Source organism: Nycticebus coucang, chromosome 8 (assembly GCF_027406575.1).
Source record: "Nycticebus coucang isolate mNycCou1 chromosome 8, mNycCou1.pri, whole genome shotgun sequence".
NCBI classification, from domain to species: Eukaryota; Metazoa; Chordata; class Mammalia; order Primates; family Lorisidae; genus Nycticebus; species Nycticebus coucang.
The window spans coordinates 71,349,749-71,372,333 of record NC_069787.1 but is presented as its reverse complement, the minus strand read 5'-3'; the positions used below and the strand labels follow the sequence as shown (position 1 = coordinate 71,372,333).

Genomic DNA, 22,585 nt, shown 5'->3' with positions numbered 1-22,585 from the left:
GGAATCTCCCGCTTTTAAATTTTGCTGTCATTATTGCACAAGTGATAGTGACTGATGTTGAGTAATTAATGAGTAATCTAATTTTCTTTTTAAAAATAAAATGAATCTCTCTAATTCCATTTCAACAACAACTTACCAGGAAAATGTTTTAAAATCAACTTCATCTTCTCAGTGAAGTAATAAGGAAACAAATACTGGAAATATTTCAAATACTGAAAATGTTAAATGCAAATAGTATTCATATCAACAAGCAAAATCATAACAAGATATTGGCAACAAAGAAGAGCCATACTTTTAATACACAATTGGTTACACAGTTTAATACATTGGTTTAGCATCTGGTAAAAAAAATAGAAATTAACTAGATTACTGAGAGTTTTCAATATACGACATCTGACAATTAAGTTTGAGAACTCAGCCTAGGAAAAGCGCTACATACGTCATTGCTGAATATCACTATGGTCACCTTTGAAGTACTGCCCTTGGGAAGCTCTGCACCAATGCCAGTGTCTAGGCTACCTTCAAAGCAATTTTGGAAGTCTTTTTCTGGAATGTCCATCAGAGCTATAATCATATTACCCTTGATGTCCTGAATGTCATCAAAATGTCTTCATTTCAAAATTCCCTTCATCTTAAGGTAAAAAAAAAAAAGTCGGGGCGGCGTCTCAAAGGAGTAGGGCACTGGTCCCATATGCCGGAGGGGGTGGGTTAAAAAAAAAAAGTCACTGGATGCCAAGATGGATGGGAATGTGCTGCCCAGCAGCAGGATCCCTCTTTTACCTTAAATAGGAGCAACATTCAATTACTTGAGAAGTAAATCCTCTAAAGTAGACCCACAACAATGTTTTTACAATTGTCACACATCTGAGAATTTCCAAGATACTTTTGCAAAAATGCTGGTGAGGTCTCTGGGTATATATATAACTAAACAACATTTATTTGTCACTAAGACTTTATCTCGACATAACTGTTAACCACGTCCCCACCCCATCCTGAAGACAGGTTAGTACAGTGAATGTTATAAAGCAGGTATGAACAGTCTGAAGGATTGGAACCAATATCAGCTGACAAAGAACAACTTTATCTAAATCATCATAAAAATGTTTAAGTAAAAAAACAAAAACAAAACAAAACAGAAAAAGAAAAAAAGGGTAGGGGCAATGGGGGTTTCAGATTGAATAAGAGCCTCACATTTCAACTAATATCTTCAATCTTGGCTAGAGTGTAACAAAATGGAAACAGGATTACTATAATACAAAACTTCCACTACAGCACGCTGTACACACCTGTGTTCCAAGCCCACCCTCAGCCCCCTGTTGTTTCCAACTTAATTATTTCCCGGCCTGTTGGGCCTGCCGACAAAGGAGCACGTAGATCTTCTCTTTAATCCAGTCTTTGTTATAAGGCTGGTATGTCTGGGTATCAGCTCGGTAAACCAGACAGCTGAGGTCTGCCAGGTCATCGATAAAATCAAACAACTGACTGATATCATATGTGATAGAGGGACTGCTGAGATTCATTCTCTTCAGATGTTCTTCATACATTTTACAAACACCTTCCATGCACTCATTCAAAGATTCATAGTCAGCCTAAGTTCTGCCTTCTGGTCTCTTAGTAGGCTGTATCAACAAAATGGTGTGAGACATGGTGCCAAACTCTCTTTTCTGCAGCTCCCCTCTGGGTATATTTTAAGAGCATAACTAAAGGGCCAAGGATGGTGGCTCACCCCTGTGATCCTAGCACTTCAGGAGCCTGAGGCAGGAGGATCACTTGAGTTTAGGACTTAGATACCAGCCTGAGCAAGAGTAAGACTCCCATCTCAACTAAAAATAAGAAAAAAAAAAAAATTAGCTGGGCATTGTGGCAGGCTCCTATAGTCCCAGCTACTCAGGAGACTGAAACAAGAGAATCACTTGAGCCCAGGAGTTTGAGGTTGCTGTGAGCTAGACTGACATGATGGTAATCTAGCCTGGGCAGCAGAGTAAGACTCAGATCAAAAAGAACAAAAGAAAAGTATAACTAAACATATGCTGAGAAAACAAGGAGTGGAGATTATCTGTGCTTTTGATAATTACGTATAACCATATTTAATATGTCAAAATGTTATTTTAAGTTGATTTCAAATAATTACCTCTATGGCTGATATTGTAGATAGTTTTTTGAAAATCTATCAAAATTGCACCAGCTCTTCAGGTGACAGACATGAACACTCCTGAAAGGGCTAGAGGACATTTCCCAATTCAGAGCCACTTTGACACAGGATGACACAGGGTGAAGTTTCTATGGGTGTGCTACAGTGCATTAAGGAACAGCTCCAGGAGAGATCTGTGGGGATTTTTATCTCCTGCACCTTGGTTCTGATTCATTTATTAGGCTTATGAAGTTCTCCATTATCTGAGCCAAGGGGTGTGGAAGGCAGTTACGAGGTTAAACTCCGCGAGTTCCTCCTGGCCTTTCCAGTGTAGCATTGGATGCTCTCCCAGCAAGCTTACTTCCCTCGTTTTGTTCTCCAAAGTTCACTGCTATTGGAATATGAATGTGAATGGCAGAGGAGGCCAACAGGTGGAAACAGGAACTATACGTCCATTGATCCTGATCTGCATTCCAAAATCCAGAAAGCTCTACAAACTGAGTTTTTGTAAGTCATTTGGCAGCAAAATCTGACCTCACCTGAAGTCATTTGAAAGCAAAATCTTACCTGAACGGACATGAGGCTATTTATAGTCTTTGGCCAACTAACATAAATATTCACGTGTTTAACTGCAGGAATCTTAATGTATTTCACTACACTGTCTGCTGGGAGGGTAAGGAATACACAAACACACACAGTATTACTTTTCTAAAACCCCAAGATAATTGTGAGTTCTGACATCTGGCCCCGGGGTTTTGGATAAGGCCTTGTGGTCCTTCAGTACACAGTGTACTGTTAATGGTTCACAGGATGAAAGGCTGAGCTAACTGCACAGAGGAAGGACCTTCATTCAGTTAATAGCATTTCTGAATTCTTACTCTTTAGCACATGGAATTAATGTTTTTCTAAGTCAATTGATCTGAGGACACTGGAAATTTGTAAAGTATCTTATGTGGTCTATACTTTTATTGCTGTATATTAAAAAGTGTGTATGCCTTACAAGAAATTATTGATAGCTCATAAGACCGAAGCCAATTTGTTCTTCCCACCAACCCACCTATCTCTCTCTCTCCCTCTCTTTATGTGGGATGTGTTGGCAAGTTGGAAAAAATAGTAGTTCCTGTATGAAGGCCAGCAGGCTCAAGACCCAGGAAGAGAATGGTGTTTCAGGTTGAATCTGAAGTTAGGAAAACCCCTCTCTTGGGATAAGGTCAGCCTTTTTTGTTCTGTTTATACTTTCAACTGAGTGAATAAGGCCTGTCCACATTAGGAAGGGCAGGCAATCTGTTTTACTAGGTCTACCAGATGTTAATCCCATCCAAAAACACTCTCCCAGAAACACCTAGAATAATGCTTACCAATATATTTGGGCACCTTATGGCCTAGTTAAATTGATACATGAAATTAACGATAAGAGAAGGGGACCACTGGCTTGGAGTTTTAACGATCTTGTGGTCACCATTTGGAAGTTTTTAGTACTCTTATCTGTGATATTTCCTAATAGAAATCCAGGGAGACAGTGGACTATGTACAGGGCTCTTGGAGCATTGGTTCACCCCCGAACCTACTTCCCACCACCTCCCTGCCTCTTAGGACCAGTTTGTGGATGCTTGTTCCTCCACCCCTGTCCCATGTACACCTCTGTCCTCTGCCCCAACGTGGGTTTTGGGCACAGTGTGGAAAGCAGCAGGTTGGGCATGTGCACCCTACTGACCAAGTTACGGGACGAGGGCCCAGGCAACTGGGAGGTCTGTGCTCACACACGAGCATCCCAGTGCCCAAAGTAATGTGACATTAAATAACTACTGCTTATAATAATAAATACACTGCAATAGATGAAGAAATAGATATGGAAGAGGGGGAAAATGATTTTTTTCTGATTTTTTAAACAAGGGGGCCCTGAGTTTCTATTTTTCATGGAGTTCCATAGTTACATAGCTGAGACTGGATAGGAAGAATACTCAATGAAATCTTTAGCGGCTATACATTCACACACACACACACAGGGAGTGATTTTCTGTTGTTGCTGCTCCTATTTTTGGCAGTATGGATGGAAATGATGAAGAAGTTCAAGAATCAGTCAATTCAATGGATAATTTTAACCCTGAGTCCTAACGGACTTTCTCCTCTGCCTCACTTCCCCTTTCCAGACGACATACAGTCCTGCTGACGTCTGCCAATAGCCGCCACACGCATCCTTTCTTATTTCTTTCCACTACCACCAACCCAGTCCAGAAATAGTTTCCCCATTCTTCTCCTTCTTCCTCTTCACAGCCCTCTCCCCTCCTCCTGCCTCCTCTTCTTTCCCCATCCCCACCACCACCATCACTCCAGTTATGCCCACATTGTGCCAGACATTGTGTTAGGTGTTTCATATGTTGTTTAACTCATCCCTCACAGCCACCTAGCAAGGTGCATGACATTACTCCCCCCTTTGCAGAAGAGAAAACAGTGGCTCAGGATTTGCAAATGGTCGCCTTGCCAGGAAGCAATAAGGCTAAAAGTAGTCCTGGGTCTGCTCTGGGTGTACCACAGTACACCACCAGACTAGCCTCCTAATGAAATGGCTCATCTTATTGCCTGCAAAAAGAAATCCAAAATTTTTTTGCCCACCATTCTGGGACCACCATAACACAACTATATCTTCATTCTAATCTTTTGATTATGCCCATATCAGTCAGGTCTCTTTTAGTTGCAGGTGCTAGAAACATCACATAGCTTAAATACAAAGAGGAATTTATTGGCTCCTGTTACTGGAAAGTCTAAGGTGGGAGCAGAGTTTTGCTTCAGACACAGGTGGTTCCAAGAGCTCACACTCTGGCCTCAGGGCTCCCTTTCTTCCCCTCTTGGTTCTTCCTCTTTCTGAGTTGGCTTGGGCAGCCACCTTCTCTGTAACTGTGGCGCAGCAGGCATGTTGTAGAGAACTAAATTTCTACTGTCTTCATAGCTAGTAATCATAGAAAAATGAACATAGTCCCTTTTCCTCTGACATGCATATTAATTCTCTCAAATGACTCTGATCATCAGATCACAAGCATACTTGTTCTGGGCTGGGGGGACACTATTCTGATTGGTCAGAGTCCTATCCCCATTCTTGTTAGGTGGAAGGCAGGGTCCTGTAATTAACAAAACAATCAGAATCACAAGCAATAATGGAGGAGGAATTCCTGAAAGCAAGGGATATGAACCAAACAAACAACCTAAAATGTGCCCCTTAGTCTTCCCATAAGAGCTCTGTGGGAACCCACAGTCAACTCTGAATGGGAAGGTAAGCCTTATCCTGACTCCAAGCTATTGTTCTTTTTTTTTTTTTTCTTTTTATGAGACAGAGTCTGGCTCTGTCACCTAAGGTAGAATGCAGTGGCATCATCATAGCTCACAGCAATATCAGACTCCTGGGTTCAAGCCATCTTCCTGCCTCAGCCTCCCAAGTAGCTGGGACTATGGGCACACACCACAATGCTTGGATAAGTTTTCTATTTTTAGTAAAGATGGGGTCTTGCTCTTGCTCAAGCTGGTCTCAAACTCCTGACCTCAAGTGATCCTCTCTCCCTGGCCTCTAAGGGTGCTGGGATTGCAGGCGCGAGCCACCACCCCTGGCCTAGGCTACTTCTGTTCATTCTGCCCATCCTCTCTCTCCCACTTCAAGCCCCAGAATACTTTCTTTCCTAATGTTTCTCCTGATTTCAGAAGCCAGATTAAGCCTCCCCTCTGCTGTGAAGCTATTAACAAATCCACTTCTGGGTGGCGCCTGTGGCTCAGTCGGTAAGGTGCCTGCCCCATATACCAAGGGTGGTGGGATCAAACCCGGCCCCGGCCAAATTGCAACTAAAAAATAGCCGGGCATTGTGGCGGGTGCCTGTGGTCCCAGCTACTCGGGAGGCTGAGGCAAGAGAATCGCTTAAGCCCAGGAATTGGAGGTTGCTGTGAGCTGTGTGAGGCCACGGCACTCTACCGAGGGCCATAAAGTGAGACTCTGTCTCTACCAAAAAAAAAAAAAAAAAATCCACTTCTTCTTATAAAGGGATTTTATCTTTCTCACTATCTATTCTTTTTCTACTTGTAGGTACCTTCTTATGCTTCAAAGATCTGGGCATAAAGAAAGCAAAAAGCACATCAGCAGCCTCAGCCCCACTTTTGGAAGAGGTTTAACTTCTACAGGCAATTCAAACCAATGTCTGTTGTGCCAGAATCAAGTTTGCTGTCTCAGGTTAAACGAAAGTCTGCGTGGAGTCTCGGTCTTCATGCTGTATTCTCCAATATAGTTTTGCATCCACTTGCTGGCACCAGCTGAGAGAGTTGGGCAGTGTCTTTAACCTGCAAGGTCTCAGCTCATTCCTCATTGCTTCCAATGAGAGTTTGCTAGCTTAAATCTAGACACTTGAAACAGGGGCCAACTCCTGCCAAGCTAAAGCCCAAATTCCCATCATGGCCTCTCCTCTGTCACTCATCTGTCATTCAGCACAGACTATTTTGTCTTGTTGGATATCTTTGCATATTAATAAACTGTTCGTTATGATGGACTATACCACCAAATAATAACTAGCAATTTGTGGCAGTTAGTCCCGGATAAATTATGAAGATAATAATAATTATAGAGGCCAAGAGCATTTACAGGGCACTTAATAATTGCTCAAGCCTGTGCTAAGTACTGCCTGGGTGGGACACTTGAAAATGTAGAAGGCAGAGTTTTTTCCCTCAGGGCCAGTGTCATCTTGTTGTAGAGACCAGTTCTCCAGAAATAGAGGGCAAGTTTATGCTGTGCTGCAGGGCATTGCTTGTGAGGATGACTGAGCAATAGGATTTAGGATTTACAGCACTCAGGTAAGCAGTTCTGCTTCAATTTGGTTGTGTCCCCAAAGTTCGTGTGTTGGAAACTTAATCCCCAATGCAACAGTGTTGGAAGATGGGGCCTAATAAGAGATAATTAGGTCATGAATGGTCTGCCCTTATGAATCGATTGATATCATTATTGCAAGAGAGGATTAAGGATCAGGAGAGTGGGCTTATTTTAAAAGCTCTCTTGCTTTCTCCTGTTCCCCTGCCCCTCTGCCTTCTGCCGTGAGATAACACAGCACAAAGGCCCTTACCAGATGCTGGTGCCATCCCCTCGGACTTCCTAACCTCCAGAAGCTTAAGCAAATTAAATCTCTATTATTTATAAATGACTCAGTCTGTGGTTAATACCCAGTATTCTACTGCAGCAACACAAAACAGACCAAGACAAGTTCCAGTCACTCCAACTTCATTTTAAGGCCTGATGCAGATTGGGAATCCACAACAGGAATGAAGACTAAGAATTCATAAAAATAGAGGCTGGATGTAGGAATGGGAATAGTAGTAGAGTGCATAAAATAAAGTTTACAAAACCTGAGGGACATGATGTGAAGCTCACGAAGATAGGAAATGTTCTAGGCCAGGTTACTTTTTGATTGTGTCAATCTATATTGATGAGTTTACAATATACATTATATATTTAGCTATAAGACAAATACTACACAGGTTTGGCTAGCATAACAAAGACCTCCTAAATAAGATAGAAGGTTATTTGCCTTCATGCTCACTGTCCGAAAGTGAGCTATCCAGAGTTAGTGCAACAGCTCTCCCTTCCTCCTTCTATCTTACTTTGCCAACCTTGGCATGACAGGGCTTCCCTTTTGAAGTCTCAGATGGCTGGTCCACCTTCTGTCATGGCCTTTGGATCACAGTCAATGGAAAGAAGAAAAGAAGTAAGGAGAAAGCACACTAATGCCTGTTAAAAGTGCAATTCAGACATGAAACTCATCACTTCCACTGCCAGCCTATTGGCCAGCGCTTAGTCATGTGGCCTTACCTAGCCACAAGTGACGCTGGAAAATGTAGTTCTTGGCTGGACTGTCATTTGCTTAGCTAAAACTGAAGGGGTGCTGTTACTAAAACAAGAAAAGAACATATGAGATAGTATAACTAGCAGTAAGTAAAATAGAAATTAAATAAAGATGAGATAGAGGAAAATAATTTTGCTTTCTTTTTTTTTTTTTGCAGTTTTTGGCCAGGGCTGGGTTTGAACCCACCACCTCTGGCATATGGGGCCAGCACTCTACTCCTTTGTACCACAGGCACAGCCCCAATGGTTTTGCTTTCTTTATGATCACTTACTGATACAGAAATGTTAGCAAAATTTTCTAAATTGTTTAATTTGAAAACAGTTTTCTTTTGATCTTCAATTGCATTTTTGTCCCAAGTACCTTAATGTCCATCTTCCTTTTTATCCTTTTTTTTTTTTTTTTTTTTTTGTGGTTTTTGGCCGGGGCTGGGTTTGAACCCGCCACCTCCGGCATATGGGACCAGCGCCCTACTCCTTGAGCCACAGGCGCCGCCCCCATCTTCCTTTTTAAAACATTCCATCATTGTTTCTTCCATCATTGATAAGAGCTAAAGCACCTAATAGGAACATGACACAGACAAACATTAGTTCATCCAGTTAGCAAATTTTTCTTGAGGGCCTACTATGTGCAAAGCACTATCCTAGCTGCTTGGATACATCAGTGAAGAAACCCAATATTCCCGCCTGTGTAGCTCGTATTCTAGTAGGGAGGTGGGTAATACACCATACACCAGACACATTAGTTCCCATAGAAACAAAGCTATTTATATCTCCAACAAGATATCAAGGTCCTATAAGGCAGGAATGATATTCCCTGGTCCTATAGCCACTCCCAGGCCATGGACCCATACAAGTCCATTGCTTGTCAGGAACCAGTTTCTACAGCAGGAGGTGAAAGGTGGACCAGTCAGCCAAACTTCATCTGTATTTACAGCCACCTCTCATTATTTGCATCACCACCTGAGCTCTGTCTCCTGTCAGATCAAGCGTAGCATTAGATCCTCACAGGAGCATGAACCCTACTGTAAACTGTGTGCACAAGGGATCTAGCTTGTGCAATCCTTATGAGAATCTAATGCCTGATGATCTGAGGTGGCACTGAGGATGCTGGTGCTGGGGAGCAGCTGCAAACACAGATTATCATGAGCAGAGAGGTTTGATTGCACAGAGATCATAATAAATCAATTGTTTGCAGACTCACATCAAAACCATCCTCCCATGCCCTGGTCTGTGGAAAAATTGTCTTCTGTAAAACTTGTCGTTGATGCCAAAAAGGTCAGGGACTACTGTGATAGCCTTACAGTAGCATTCAGGTGGCACATTCTATTTGTGCGCTCTTTAAACATTTGGTAAAAGATTCTTACCAAGGTAAGTAAATGTCCTTCTATAGTCACTTGGATCAAATTTTCTTTGAGAAAAAAATTTGGCAACAATTTTTTTCACAGTCAACTGATAGGTGTCTTTAGTTACGACTTTCTTGTATTATAGAAAATCAACCTGAAGTTCCTTAAGCAAAAAAAAAAAAAAAAAAAAAAGTAAAGAAAAGGAAAAGGAAAGAAAGAGGAAGTAGTATTGATAATTTTTAAAAAGGATTCTTAATGCATTAAGTGAAGAGCTGAATGATCTTAGGGAAAAATGGAATCAAAACCTCAAATGTAGCCAGCACTTTCTCTGTCTCATCTCTTTTTTCCTTTAAAGATTGACTTCCTTTATTTGGTAGGGAACACCACATACCCAAATTTCATCCCCTATGCTCTTATATAAGATACTATGGGATTCTCTGCCAAGCTGCAGTTTGAAAAATTCCAAGGCAGCACTTCAGTTGGCCTGGCTTGGGTCAAATGTCTGACTTTGTACTGATAATCTATGACTAAAGACTCAGGGTAACAGCAGAGACATGACACCCCCACCCCCACTCCCCTGCCTATTGCTTGAATATCTTGAGCTGAGCATGGAAGCATTTTGATGGGCTGTCATAGGATTTGAGAACATCTCATCAGCTGCTTCTCTGAGAAGAGAAGATGTGCCCAAGATAAACTAAGATAAAAGAATTTTTCTGAAAATTTCTTTGTAGAATTATTCTTAAAAAATGTTAAGAACTTTGTCTGGGCTGGGTATGATGGCTCATGTCTGTAATCCTAACACTCTGGGAGGCCGTGGTGGGTAGATTGCTTAAGCTCAAGAGTTCGAGACCAGCCTGAGCAAGAATGAGACCCTATCTCTAAAAAAATAGCTAGGTGTTGTGGTAGGCAGGTGTATTCCCAGCTACTGGGGAGACTGAGGCAAGAGAATCACTTGAGCCAAGAGAATGAGGTTGCTGTGAGCTATGACATCACAGCACTCTACTGAGGATGACAAAGTGAGACTCTGTCTCAAAAAAAAAAAAAAAAAAGCACTCCGTCAGCCAGTGTCTGATCTCAGGTCTTTAATTTTTTTGAAAGTGTTTTCAAAGCTGTGTTAGGAATATCAGGCCAGTTAAGCATGAAGTCACAATAAGACGTGTGTATTAGTTGTTTTGTTTTGCTTTGGAATTGACCTGAGGAGTCTTTCAAATGTATATGCCCAAAAGCAAATGGGTAGTTTAAAAAGGTCTTTTGCAATATCCACAGATAATTATTTTTAAAAACAAGTACCTAAGACATTAATGTAAAAAATATTCTTTAAATACTGAAGCCTTTTATTTTAAAATGTCAAGGTCCCAGAAAAACAGTTCCAAGCTTATAATCTTTGTTTTCCATTTGGTGGTGATGTGCATTATAATTTTTCTCCCTCAGATGAGGATGTTTTGAATCAAATGATACATCTTCCTTCCTTTGTGACTGTGCCAAGAGTGACAGCACAGAGTCCATTTTCATTATCTTAATGTTTTTTCCAAGAATTTGTATAGGTTGACTAACATTTCTAACACCAGAATAGGGGGTCTGTTTTCTGGGGCTTTGGAATGTGGAGATAATATGTGGGCATGCAGACACCTTTTAATTATACTATCATAGAACTGAAACATAGTATCCAGCCTCCTACTGGATACAAAAGGCCAAACTTTGTCTTCTATACTCAAACCAGCTGAAAAGTCAAAACTCCTTTCATTTGCAATCTGTCTGCTTTCTAAAAGGAAACTGGAATGTCTGTGGTCAAATGCTTCCCTGGGTCAAATCCAGGTTGAATTCTCCTTGAGCTCCAACCAAACCTGATTCTTTTTTCTTTGCTTTGCTTTTTTCCTTTCTTTTCTTTTTCTTCTCTTTTCTTTCTTTCCTTCTTTCTTTTTTTTTAACTGGTATTTTTTTGGCACCTGGTCCTGACCTGGCACTGGGACCTTATTGAACGTTCTCCACTGTAGAATTCTGAACGGTCTTGAGGTTCTTCCCCAGGAGTAAATGGCGCCGGGCATAGAACCAATGGAAAGAACATCAGGAAGGTGTCCTTTCAAAGTCAAGATGTTTTTTCAAATTCTAGAGTTGTTCAGTGACCCTGGTAGTGCCTGCTGCCCACCCCATCTTCTGTCCCACTCACACTGCCGGGCCAGTGAGGAAAGGGGCTAGACAACAGCATCAGACGGTGGTTCAAGCTAGAACTTGGTCCACATCAGCCACCCTGTCTGTCCTCCAGCTCACAAACAGGCTGTTGTCTATTTTTACTTTGACTAGATTCTACTTCCGTTTACCTCAGTCATATCCTTTATAGATTTATTTTTCTCCCTTCCCCCTCCTTCCTCTTTTCCACTGTTATTTATAAATGTTGTATACTTGTTTACAGAGAAAAGAATGAACTTTAAAATTAACTGCTGATACAATTGCCAACTGAACAATGTCCAGGTGTCCCCTTGTAAACATCACAGTCCTTTCTATCAGTCTCTTTCTGGTGGTTACCCTCAGATGGAGAAGGTCAGCAGTGGTGACTCAAACCCAGAATCCAAAGAACTAACACCCACTAATGACTCGCACGCTGGAACTAGGAGATTCTGAGACTTTCCTTTGCTGAAAAATGCATGTGCAAACAGCATTCCCATCAACAGAGGGGAGCGGGCCCTTCCTGCACTGGGGCTCTGCTGAGGTGGCTGCGAGTCAGCGATGTGTCACCAATCTGGAGATGGAGTTTATTGGGTTAGTAGATGGAGGCGGCTGGGACTCGAATTTCTTCTTTTCTTTTTTGCAAATACTTGTTGAAGAAAATCCGATGTTTCCTGTGTGAGTCAGTTTTGAGTCTAACTGCTGCTTTGGTAATGAGGGCATTTTAGTCACCACTCTCTATTCCTCTGCTGGTTTTAATTGTGATTTTAATTACCAAGCAAGTCACTTGAGCAGAGGTGTGGCCTTTTATTTGAATGTGAATTTTCTTTTTCTTTTTTGAGCAGAGTCTCACTCTGTTGCCTAAGCTAAGTGCCATGGCATCATCCTGGCTTACAGCAACCTGAATGAAACTCCTGGATTCAGGTGATCCTCCTGCCTCAGCCTCCTGAGTAGCTGGGACTATAGGTGCCCACCACAATGCCCAGCTAATTTTTTATAATTTTAGTAGAGATGGAATCTTGCTCTTGCTCAGGCTGATCTCAAACTCCTAAGCTCAAAGGATCCTCCAGCCTTGGCCTCCCAGAGTGCTAGGATTACAGGTGCAGTGAACCACCTCAGGGCTGAATGTGAATTCTCTGGCTGTGTGGTCCTTGGTTGGTTACTTAGATCTTATTTATATTGATAAAATAATGGGCTTTTTTTGTACTTTTTCTTTTAAAAATTTAAAGGGCTTTACTGAATTTTAAATATAAACTTAGGGCCTTTCAATTTATATTTAGATAAAAATAATGGGGTGGTGAAGATGGGGGATCTTTTGTGTCAAAGTGCTTTGAAACCCTGAGATGAAAGAGAACCCGTAAAAAGAAATTAACCTCATTTATTTTTTAAGCAGCATTTTGCATGCGTGTGTGGACAAATGTAATTTGAGGAGGCTTAAATTAAGAGGCTCCTCTTCGCTCTGCTCATGACTCTCCCTGTCTCCAAGTGAATCGAAAGACCTCTTTTTTCTTTTCACTTCTCTATTTCCCAAGCCAGAGCTTGTCTGGGAGGGAAGGCAGATTCAGACTTGCTAACCCTCCTTTCTCCAGCTCTGACCCTAAGCAGGCATGGTACCCATCTCTGGCTAGGCTTCCTCCAGGTGGGTCCAGGGCCTTTGTGGAGGAAAGCAAAGTTCAGTACAGAAAGGGAAAAATGAAGTATGTTTGGTGGGAGACCGATGCTTGACTTGCTTTCATAACTTCTTAGAACTCTCATTACATTCCTGAGTCCATTAATACGTACATGTCAAAGCATTCATCAGTACTTTGGGTCAGGGCTACTATTTAGCTGGAACATATTGGTATTATAAGGCACCTTGCTAAAATATTGAAATACTTCCTATAGTGATTTGTAAAGAGCCATCATCCATGCCTCCATCTGCTAAATATTTTTATTTTCACACTGGTTTGTGAGCTAGAATGACTTCTTTTTGAGTTTTATAGAATGTTAAATATGTCCTGAATATATTAATATGCGTGTTTTGCATAGTGTTTTGAAATGCATATACTAATTGGGAAAGGAAAATGGAAAATTCCTGCTGCTTTTTTAGGCTGTCAGGGTGGTGAGAGAACACCTAATTTTCCTACTCTTCTCTTAAAAACAATTCAAAAAAATTATGTATTAGCTGTTTATTACAACCAGGTCCTCAGTAGGTTGTTTTGTTTTGTTTTCTTCTGGGTTTTTTTTGGGGGGGGAGATTCATTGAGGGTACAAGAAATCAGGTTACACTGATTGCATTTGTTAGGTGAAGTCCCACTTTCAATTGTGTCTTGCCCCCAAAACGTACATCACAGACTGAGACCCTCGACCCCCTACTCCCTTCCCTCTCTCTGCTCTTCCTTTCCCCCACCCCCTCCCTCCTTCTCTCTCTCTCTCTCTGCTCTCTCCTTCCCCCATCCCCCACTGTGTACTAGGTCATTAAATGTCCTCATATCAAAATTGAATACACAGGATTCCTGCTTCTCCATTCTTGTGATGCTTTACTAAGAATAATGTGTTCCACTTCCATCCAGGTTAATATAAAGGATGTAAAGTCTCCATCTTTTTTGATGGCTGAATAGTACACCACAGTATACATATACCACAGCTTGTTAATCCATTCCTGGGTGGTTGGCATTTAGGCTGTTTCCACATTTTCGTGATTGTAAATTGAGCTGCAATAAATAGTCTAGTACAAATGCCCTTATGATAAAAGGATTTTTTTCTGGCTCAAGCAGCTAAGGTGCCAGCCACATACACCTGAGCTAGTGGGTTCAAATCCATCCTGGGCCCACCAAACAACAATGACGGTTGCAACCAAAAAATAGCCGGGCATTGTGGCGGGTGCCTGTAGTCCCAACATCTTGGGAGGTGGAGGCAGGAGACTCGCTTGAGCCCAGGAGTTGGAGGTTGTTGTAAGCTGTGATGCCACGGCACTCTACCCAGGGTGACAGCTTTAGGCTCTGCCTCAAAAAAAAAAAAAAAAAAAAAATGGATTTTTTTTCCTTCTGGGTAGATGTCCAGTAATGGGATTGTAGTATCAAATGGGAGGTCTAGCTTGAGTTCTTTGAGGGTTCTCCATATTTCCTTCCAAAAAGGTTGTTTGCAGTCCCCCGAGGAGTGTAAAAGTGTTCCTTTCTCTCCACATCCACAGCAGCATCTGCAGTTGTGAGATTATGTGACGGGGGCCATTCTTGCTGGAGTTAGAGGGGATCTCAGGGTGGTTTTGATTCGTATTTCTCTAATAACTAGGGATGATGTGCATTTTTCATATGTTTGCTAGCCATTCATCTGTCTTCTTTAGAGAAGGTTCTATTCATCCTCAATATGTTATTTTGGACCTAGCTCTCATGAAGGTGAAAAGAAACCATCTCATGAACCCTGAAGAATGGGAAACTTGATTGGGTGTGATGGCTCATGCCTGCAATCCTAGTACTTTGGGAGGCTGAGATGGGTGGATTGCCTGAACTCAGGAGTCTGAGCTCAGTCAGACCAAGAGCGAGATCCTGTCTCTACTAAAATAGGAAAAAAAATTAGCCAAGGGTTGTGATGGGTGCCTGTAGTCCCAGCTACTTGGGACTACAGTAAGCAGAGTAAGAGGATCTCTTGAGCCCAAAAAGATTAAGGCTGCTCTGAGCTATGACACCACAGCACTCTATCAAATGTGATACAGTGAGACTCTGTCTCCAAAAAAAAAAAAAAGAATGAGAAACTTGCATATCTTATGTTAAAAAATAATTAAATCAGAAAAAAAGGCAAAGTTAGAAAATTAGTTTGTTAAGTAAGTAACATATAATTTTTATTTGACAGTTATGAAATGCAAACCAAGTATTAAGGCTATATGGGTCTAGTTTCCTGTATGGAAACCCAACATGAAAATATTTTTCAAAATGTCTCTTTTCTGTGTATGAATATCCTCATGGAAACTTCTGTGCAGAATTTAGCATAGTTCACTGGCTTAAACTATTTTTGGGTTACTGATTTATATTTTGAGTTTTTTGGCTTTACTTTTATTTATTTATTTTAATCTGAGAATTATCTGATTTTCTTCAAAAGAAAAAATCTTATGCATATTTTGTGAATCTGAAATGTGGTTTTGTAATGATAGAACAAATTTTCTTTACCTGCTGATTTTTTTCTCATTTCACAGCCATGTTCGTTCTTTCTTTCTTTCTTCTTTCCTTCTTTCTCTTTTTAAAGGAGTTATAACACTTTATTTCTTTTGATCAAAGAATTACACATCACAGGATGATAAATGCTATAATATGAGCTGCCTAAATGATGTCAGTGTTAGGGGGTAGAATAAAGCATGCATTTATTTATTTATTTATTTATTTATTTATTTATTTTTGGGACCGAGTCTTACTCTGTTGCCCTGGGCAGAGTGCCTTGGCATCTTAGCTCACAGCAACATCAAACTCCTGGGCTCCAGTGATCCTCTTGCCTCAGCCTCCTGAGTAGCTGGGACTACTGGTGTCCACCACAATGCTCACTTAATTTTTCTGTTTTTAGTACAGACAGGGTCTCATTCTTGCTCAAGCTCCTGAGCTCTAGCAATCTACTTGCCTCAGCCTCCATAACTGCTAGGATTACAGGCATGAGCCACTGTGCCAGGCTGAGGTTATAATTGTTTTTAAATATGAATACCATTTAGCTTTCAAAGAATTCCACACGGGTTGTGTTTGGGCCTTTTCCAGTTTACAGTCAACATTTTCTCCTGGGCTGAGAGCTTTTTGTAGGCATTTCATTTTGACCTTTTTTCCAACCACATCAACAGCAGCCAGAAAGATCAGGGATGAGAGATGTCAGACTTTCAGATACTGTGTAGGCCAGGATGCATTGCATCCCCAACACAATCTTTTATTCCTTTTAAGCTGAGACACCCCTGAAAATAAATTAAAATAAACTTTAACTTGCTTTGAAGACAAAGAAGAGCTTGTTCAGATGTTGGATGTTGAAGATAATCAAATTTGCTTATTTGGGGTCTATGGGTTGATCATATAAATTCCCGAATTTTCCTCCACATTAATTGTTAAGGCACCACTTCAGACCAGGTGAGGTGGTTCACCCTTGTACTCCTAGCATTCTGGGAGGATGAGCTCAGAAGTATGAGACGAGCCTGAGCAAGAGCATGACCCCATCTCTAATAAAAACAGAAAAATTAGCCAGGTGCAGTGGCTGGTGGCTCTAGTCCCAGCTACTGGGGAGGCTCAGGCAAGAAGATCCCTTGAGCTCTGGACCTTGAGGTTGCAATGAGCTATGATGATATCACTGTACTCTACCTAGGGCAATACAGCGAGACTCTGTCTCAAAACCACACAAACAAAAAAACATCACTCCAAAGGGGACATCTTAGTCCTCAAGTCTTGTCTACAAGTCTTCAAAAAATTCTGCTAAGTCTAAAGTTTCCTCTGCTAGTCTTTCACAGATGGTCTCATCTAGTGCACCTGGGTTGCCCAAAGTTCCCCCATTTCTTCAGTTTCATCAAATAGACACTTACCTTTTTGACACTCAGAATCTGGTTGAAAGTGTGGAGGTCCAAACTCGTGCCAGGTAAACAGGTCACAGCAGTTTGATCTTGAGTGCAGGCAACCACAGAGCCAGGCTGGGTGAGGGCCTAGTCTGGGCCCAGGGGCAGACACCAGGGCAAGAGGCCAGCAGCTGCACGGTGCCAGTGCTGGAGCATCCACTGAAATGGCATTCTTGATGGCTTTGTTTCACTCCCTTACCAGAGTCACTGATGGAGCTAAGAGTAGCTTAGTGAATGTACTACAATATGCATGTGTTCTAAAAGTAGTTTTGATTCTTATCCATTTTCAGCAATGATATGATAGTTCCTTGAATATTTATAAAGTACCAGGCCAAATTTCAAGACTTGCCAATTTTGTTCTTTGGATAAATTTAACTCATACTGGTAAAGGAATATCAGTCATTATCAATTGCTATTCCATTCTTGTTTGAGAACTAAGTTTAGATGAACTTCTTAAACAATCAATTTGCTCTGCCTTTTGATTTTTTCCATGGAAAGTCATTTCAGTTGTTTTTAGGCCTGGCTTCTTCTGGGCTTGGCATGTCGAGTTTGATTCTGATCTATGAATAACTCTCACCAAGTAATGAGCTGCTTTGAGTATCATTTCTAACTAGAGAAAAAGAAATTCCATCATGCTGCAAATCATAAGTCTTAATCCCAAAAAGTTTCTCAAGTGACAGCAATTGTGTATTTGTAATTTATTGGAGAGTTTGGGTGTCCCAGAAAGATATCAGTGGGAAAATGAACATTTTAAGACAAATAATAAACTGATCTTCAATCTTTGGAGGTTACTTGTCTTTATAGGATGTGTGTGTGTGTGTGTGTGTGTGTGTGTGTGTGTGTGTGTGTGTGTGTGTGTGTCTTGGCTAGGGGCTGTCTTCTGGAATTAGGAAAATAATAGTTAGTTGTCTATTAAGCTCAATACTGAATAGACGTTCTTCCCTCTGGTCACAAAATTAAATGGCCAACGTTGCAGTACTCATGACAGTTAAAGCTCACAAACAATTTTCATCTCTTGTCTGAGACATTTTTATGAGTAGGCCCTGGGCTTCTGAATACATCATACAATTGGACGGAAGCCTGGAAAGTCACTCCAGTGTGTTTGAACAAACTACAGCCCACGAATACCATATTTTTTATATTGGAACATTCCTTTCCCTTTTTAAAGAGACCCAGCATCTGTCTTCTTCCTTTTTCACATTCTGGACTAGTTAAAATATAATTCCAAAAGTCTTTTCCAAAACTTTACTTTTAGCCTTTACAAGCCAAAAAAGCAACGAATAAAGGGAATAAATGCTGGATCTGCAACTTAAAATGGATTAAAAAAAATTTACCTCATAGAATCCACTCTGTCTGTTTGACTCTCTCTCTCTCACTTATACCATAGAATTTTGATTCTTCAATATGATCAGCAGAACCTCTCACACTCCAGTCTGCTAAGATGAAGTCTTGTGAAAGGTAACATAATCATGAGAATGACATCCTGTCATCTGCACCACATTCTGTTTATTATGAGCAAGTCACAGGTTCTGCCCAAACTCAAAGGAGAGTACTAGGCAAGGACGTCATAGGGGTCGACTTAGTGTTGACCACTAGATTGTTCTTCTAACTTCCACTCATGTTCTCCCACAGTTGTTCTCCATACAAAGCCCAGAGTGATTCTTCTAAAGTACAAAACTAACACTGTTATCGCTGTTTCACAACTTTCTAATGCCTTAAAATGAAATCTAAAAGGCCTATAAAAGCAGGTATATGTGGTCACTGGCTTCTCAATTGCAGTCTTCTTGGTTAGTCCTCCCCAGTCACATGAGAATCCTTGCAGTTTTGCAAACATGCCAAGCACACCTCTGCCTAAGGGTCTTTGCATTTACTATTTTCTCTGCCTCCAACACTTGGCCCTAGTAGAGATTTATGACTGAACTCTCTCTTCATTTAGGTGTCTGCTCAAATGTCAATTTCTCAAAGAGCACGTCTCTTAACTCTTCTAAGATAGCCCCTCTATTATGCTCTATATTTTTTTCTTGCTTTGTTCTCTTTATAGCCCTTGTCGTTCCTTGTACTCTAGAATACAATCATTCACTTATTTATTAACTGTCTCTTCCACTAGAACTCAAGCTTTATGAGGACCAGGAGCTGGTCTGTCTTACTCACTGTTATTGTCCTGTTACTGTATAAATTGCCTGGCATATAAGAGAAACCCAGTAGCTTGTGTTAATACATAATGAGAGGATTTAAGACACAAAATTTTTCAAAATATTTTGTTGTCATTGATGATCTGTTGAATTTTTCAGGCAAGCAGTGACTAAACCTTAAATCATATCCTCTTGAAATCTTTCTCATGATGTTTGTTTGTTTGTTTGTTTTTGGATAGTAAAGAACAATCAATATCTCAATGAGATTTAAGGTCACGTGGATATGAGACCAGTCTTGGTAACATATCCAGACTTTGCCTCTACAATAAATTAAAAAAAAATTATCCGGGGGTGATAGCACATGCCTATGGTCCCAGCTACTTGGGAGGCTGAGCCAGGAGGATCACTAGAGTCTAGGAGTTGGAGGTTGCACTGAGCTATGATCACACAACCGCGTTCTGGTCTAGGTGAAAGAGTGAAACCATCTCTTATTAAAATGAGAAAAAAGTCACTTCAATAGCCTCAGAGTAGCTGGTATTTCTTGGTTTTCAAATAACCAAAATTAGCATTACTTATAGTTGGAAAACTTGATATTAACACAAAAGAAGGCAGTTATGGAGGAAGAAAAGAAAAAGGATACAAAACATACAGAAACAAATAGCAAAATGGGATATGTAAATCCAACCTTAATAGTAATCACATTAAGATGTGTTTTTAAACACTATATTTAATAAGCACAGACTGGTAGAATGAATTGAAAAATGGTCTGATGACATGCTATCTACAAGTAACACACTTTATATACAAAATACAAATACCTTGAAAGTAGGAGAATGAAAATAAAGATACCATTCAAATGGCAACCGAAAGAGACCTACAGTGGCTATGATAATATCAGATAAAATAGTTTTCAAGACAAAAATTTTTACAAGAGATAAAAAAGAGATTTTATAATGATAAAATTGTCAACGCATCTAGGAAATATAACAATAAACTTACATGCAACTGATATGAGAGCCCCAAAATTCATGAAGCAAAAAAAAGTCAGAATTTAAAGGAAAAATGGAAAAGTAATAATTGGAGATGTCCATATCCCATTTTGAATAATGGACAGAACAACCAGACAGAAGGTAACCAATGAAATAGAAGATGTGAACAACACTATATACCAACTAAACATAAAAGATATCTCTAGAACAAACAAAAATAGAATACATATTCTTCTCAAGTGAAAATGGAATATTCTCCATGACAGTCCACATGTTAGGTAATGAGAAGTCTAAAAAAATTTTAAAGGATTGGGCAGCGCCTGTGGCTCAGTGGGTAGGGCACCGGCCCCATATGCCGAGGGTGGCGGGTTCAAACCTGGTCCCAGCCAATCTGCAAGAAAAAAATAGTCTGGCGTTATGGTGGGCACCTGTAGTCCCAGCTACTTGGGAGGCTGAGGCAAAAGAATTGCCTAAGCCCAAGAGTTGGAGGTTGCTGTGAGCTGTGTGATGCCACGGCACTCTACCAGGGCAATAAAGTGAGACTCTGTCTCTACAAAAAAAAAAAAAAATTTTTTTTGAGGATTTAAATCATACAAAGTATGTTCTCTGACCACAATGAAATAAAATAAAATCAATAATAGAAAAATTGGGGGAAATTCATGCATTTTGGAAATCAAGCAGCACATTCCTAGATAACTAGTAAGTCAAAGAAGAAATCACATGAAAAATTATGTTGAGATAAATGAAAATGAAAACACAACCTATGATAACTTGGGATGCAGCTAAAGTGGTGTTTAGAAGGAAATTTATAGCTCTAAAATGCCTATGTTCAAAAAGAGTAAAGATATCAAATCAAACCACACCTTAAGAAAATATAAAAAGAAGAGTAAACTAAACCTAAAGTAAGCAAATACAAGGAAGTAGTAACAATTACAACAGAAATAAATGCTATAAAAATAGAAGAAAAATGGAGAAGAAATCCATAAAACCGGAAGTTGATTCTTTTAAAAGTTCAACAAAATTTAGCTTGAGAGAAAGAAAGAGAAAGAAAAAGACTTATAAGTACTAAAACCAGGAAGAGGTGATAATGTTACTAATCTTTCAGAAATAAAAAGGATTATATGGGAATGTCATAGATAATTGTATGTCAATAAATAAGATAACCTAGATGAAATAAATACATTACTAGAATGTGATTCAAATTGATTAAAAAATAAACAACAATCTGAAAAGACCTATAGCAAATAGAAAGACTGATTAATAATGAAAATCCTTTCAATTAATAAAAGCACAGGACCAGATGACTTCACTAAAGAATTTTACCAAGAGGAATTAACACCAACCCTTCACAAAATCTTCTGAAAAATATAAGAGAACACTTTCCTACTCCTTTTATGAGGCCAGTTGATACCAAATATTAGCAATGCTAGCAAGCTGTATATAAAAAAAGCTTATGGACTGTAACTACATGAGGTTTATCCCAGCAATGCAAGGTTGGTTCAACATACAAAATAAATGAATACAATACACTATGTTAATAGAATAGAAAACAAAACCATATGATAATCTCAAAAGATGCAAAAAAAAAAAAATAGTTGGGCTTTGTGGCGGGCGCCTGTGGTCCCAGCTACTTGGAAGGCTGAGGCAAGAGAATTGCTTTAAGTCCAAGAGTTTGAGGTTGCTGTGAGCTGTGACACCATGGCCATGAGACTGTCTCAAAAAAAAAAAAAAAGATGCAAAAAACAAATTGTTGAAATCTAACACCCTTTCTTAATAAAAACACTCAACAAAATAAGAAGGAAAGTATATTTCTCAGCCTAAAAAAGGTCTTTAACAAAACCCCCACAACTATCACCATATTTAATGATAAAGAACGGAATACTTTCCCTTTAAGATCAGAAATGAGAAAGATGTCCATTTTTGCCATTCCAGGGTGGGGTCCCTACAGACTTCTGATTTTAAGATTGTTCTTTTATAAGCACTCAAGTAGGTAAGAAAAGTTTTATCTTTCTCTGTTGCACCCTTTTAATAAAAGGATTTATCTGTAAAATTTGGATTCTGTCAAAAGGTGGCACTTAAGGACCTACAAGACCATATGTGACCTTAAAACCCCAGTTTCCTAACCCCTGTGAGAGCTAATAAATGAATTCAGCAAGCTTATCAAAAAAAAAACCATAAGAATAAATTTTATTTCTATATGCACTATTAATAAGCAATCTGAACATAAAACTAAAAAAGCAATTCTACTTACAGTAGCATAAAAAGAATAAAACATGAATAAACTATATAAAAGTGTTAAACATATACTCTGGAAATCATAAAACATGTTGAAATAAATTTAAGAAAACTTAAATAAATAGAAAGACATCTCATGTTCATAGACCAGAAATTGTTTAATATTGTTAAAATGGCA

At 39.8% G+C, this 22,585-nt stretch overlaps 1 pseudogene; it reads right to left on the bottom strand.

Moving 5' to 3' along the window:
* Nucleotides 1-925: 925 nt before the first annotated feature.
* Nucleotides 926-1,646, bottom strand: LOC128592133 (enhancer of rudimentary homolog; annotated as a pseudogene).
* Nucleotides 1,647-22,585: the final 20,939 nt, after the last annotated feature.